The sequence below is a fragment of the Nannobrachium achirus genome (assembly GCF_963921795.1).
Source record: "Nannobrachium achirus genome assembly, chromosome: 8".
Lineage (NCBI taxonomy): Eukaryota > Metazoa > Chordata > Actinopteri > Myctophiformes > Myctophidae > Nannobrachium > Nannobrachium achirus.
The window spans coordinates 56,826,883-56,830,214 of NC_137817.1; positions in this window are offsets into that span (position 1 = coordinate 56,826,883).

Genomic DNA, 3,332 nt, shown 5'->3' on the forward strand with positions numbered 1-3,332 from the left:
ATTTATTTTTCATTCAAAACAACTTCTTTTGGGAGATACCCCATACCGTCAGTAAACAGTGACTTATTACCGTGATAACTACAAATCCATACCACCACAGCCCTATTGCTGTATCAAAAGTAATCAACAAACTATACAATAAAAACTGGTCAAACATTGGCAAATAACATAAGAGGCAAAAAGAAACTATGAAAATAGCCAATCTACAAGTTCACAATGCATGAAGATTGGGAGTGAGTCTAGTTCTAATTGCAATGGGGGGAGTTCATTGCACAGTTTAGGACCCAGAAGGGAGAAGAGTCTTGGATGCGTGGAGCGCTGTCCCGGATGTTTTAGCGAAGGTTCTGCCAGCTTCCCTGCGTTAGCTGATCTGAGTGAGCAGGAGGGGTCGTAGGGTTGGATCCACAGACATAGAGGTAGACGCCTCCTTCGGCTCTGGTGCATATGCATCGAGGGACCAAGGGAATCCGTGTGCATCGCTTCCACGTGCGTCACACATATGGAAGTTGCTAGGCCAATCAGAGGCAGGTGGGAGAGGGTCTTTACGTACGCAGCCTGTAAGAACAGCTGAGCTGCGCAACATTAGAACTGGCTCTGTTGAATTGAATTGTAGTCCTTGGATAAGTCCCGGAAAAGACGCACTGTGATTGGCCAGTAGTCACTTGACTGGCAGCAGTCCCTTGGTTTTTCCAGGAAGTCCGGACTACAATAATTGTTGCACGTGGCTCCAATGAACTGCAGAGGCGAATGAGGCATCTAGCTTTTTATATCTGTGGTTGGATCATGCTTTGAAGATATTGGGGTGGCGTTAGCTTTGTTGGTTTTCAGGCTGACACCAGTGTTTTGTGCTGTGCGGGCAGTGACTGGGAGTCAATGGAGGGAGCGGAGAATGGGGGGAGACATGTAAAAAATGCACCTGGTTGAAGACCAAGTGCAAGTCAACATGCTGGGAGAGGCACAGGAAGACCTCGACGTGGACGTCCAACAATGACTTTACAAATGGAGCTGTCTCAATAAATCACAACCCAGTAAGGACATAGGAATATTCGAACTCACAAGAAACGAATGCTTAACTACCTTTCCATTCAAATAAATTGGGATGCCAACGGACCCTGTGGCGTCTATGCATTTTTGACAAGAACATTTTAAATCCTGCACCCTTAAAACAGAAGCAGTTACTCCTGTGTCTGCCATAAAGGGAACAATTTTACCTTTGAGATATAAATTCAACAGTAGTGATGGTGAATTTAAGATTTTTTTTGCAACATCGTCAACTCCCTGTTCTGAATTCGACGGCGTCATACACATCTCCCCATGCGGGTCACAGCATGTGTCATCCCCTCCCCTCCACGCCATCTCCAATCAATGTGAATTCTCAGATGTTTTCCAAATTTTAGAGAAGGGTCGTCCACACTGGTCACAGGCAGGCTGTCTTGGCTTATCAAGCCAGACTGATGATTCGACACTGGGTTGAAAACAAAGACAAAGGGAAGGTCGGTGAGAGGTAGAAAGACAACACATTTGCGATCATGTCACATTGTTATGCATCCTCAATTGACAAGCCTACTTTTAACTAGCACTAGAAACAAGTAGTCAAGATAGTCCAACAATAGGCTAATTCAATTTCTTTATTTGGCGATTTTAAACTCACTCCAGTTCTTAAATCCTCCTTACACTGGCTCCCTGTGTGAAAGAATTGATTTCAAAATACCACTGTTGGCTTATAAAGCTTTGAATGGTTTTAGGGCCAAAAAAAAAATACATTTCTGAACTTTAACCATATCATGAACCACCCAGACCTCTCAGGTAATCTGGGAAAGGCCTGCTTTTTGCCCCTACAACCACAAATCGGTAAACCACAAAGGTTTACCGAGATATTTTTCCATTGTATTTTCTCTTCTGCACTGTAACTGTTTATGATCTATATCTTTTAAGTGAAAATAATAGCTGATCTACAAGCTCACGTCACAATGGGATGAATTTAATCTTGTAGATGTAGATCTGATATGTTAAAGAATAATACAAAAAATCAAGTAGTTTGATTAACTGTTGCACTCCTAAACTGACAATGCACCGAGTGTACTAACCTACTAGCTTCAAACCAGTGTGTTACTTAAAACAACTAGTGGTTTCTGGTTTTAATATACTAGTGTTTGAGATTTTACAAACCTCTTCTGTGGTGTTGTTGTTGAAGGTTGCTTTAAACCACATCCAGCCCAGTTTGATGAGATTTCAATGTTGTTTGGTGCAGAAATCTCTCTTCTCCTGATTCTCCGTGTGTGTAGGGTTTGTAGTGACGCTACATTATCAAGGAAAATAACAATGAATTTCATTCAAACGTGGAACAAATCCCAAAGTTAACGTTGTTTTTTGTTTTTTTTTCTGCCTGCTGCGTTTGTGGCATAACAATGCAATGTACTTCCGGGTCAACGACGTCTTGCGCATGAAAGATCCTGGTGGGGATTTGATGTTCACCGCCCCCTGTCGGTGAAGGTGTATGATGTGTGTTTTAGGACTTTTTTCCCCCTGATGATATCTTCTAATCTGATTTTGATTGACTGAAGAATGTATTGGAAGTTTGCATAAGAAAAAGTACAGTTTCATGACAGTACAAATCACTGGTACAAGGTCAACTAAAAGGATATCCTAGTAAGCGTTTCAGCTTATTCACACAGGAACCACTTTATGTATTGATTGAAAGACAGTAGCCTACTTTGCATAGGATAACATCAATTACAAATGCAGAAAAAAGTGAAAAGAAAAGGAAAATAAAATAATAAGAAGAAACAGATAGTTACAGTGGAAAAGGGGAGGTGAGTATGGAGTATGGACTTACCGTAGTCTATTTTAATACAAGTTTCGAGTAGCAGCCATCTGTAGGTGATAGTGGGTCCATAGTACTGTGTTCTATCTGTCTGTCATTCAATCAATGTTATATGAGTTTAAAGAAAGGATCTCAATTGAAACAAGCCAAAGGCTTTTTTGGGTGTATCCTTTTAGTTGACCATGTACGATGTACCAGTGAACTGTACTGTCATGGAATGATGGAACGGTACCTTTTCCAATCCAAACTTCTAATAAAGTCTTCAATCAGTTCCATTGATGCTTCATCTATGCATGCAGTGGTGTAAAGTAACTAAGTAGATTTACTTACGTACAATTTTGAGGTATTTGTACTTTGCTTTAGTATTTACAATTTGATCTCTCTCATATAAACAGCTGCTACCTTTAAACACATTTTAAATCTGAGGCTTTTTTGTTTACGATTTAAAATCGTTTTGAGAAATACATGTCCCAAAGTGGCTGCAAAAGATTGCTGCTATTTATTCAAA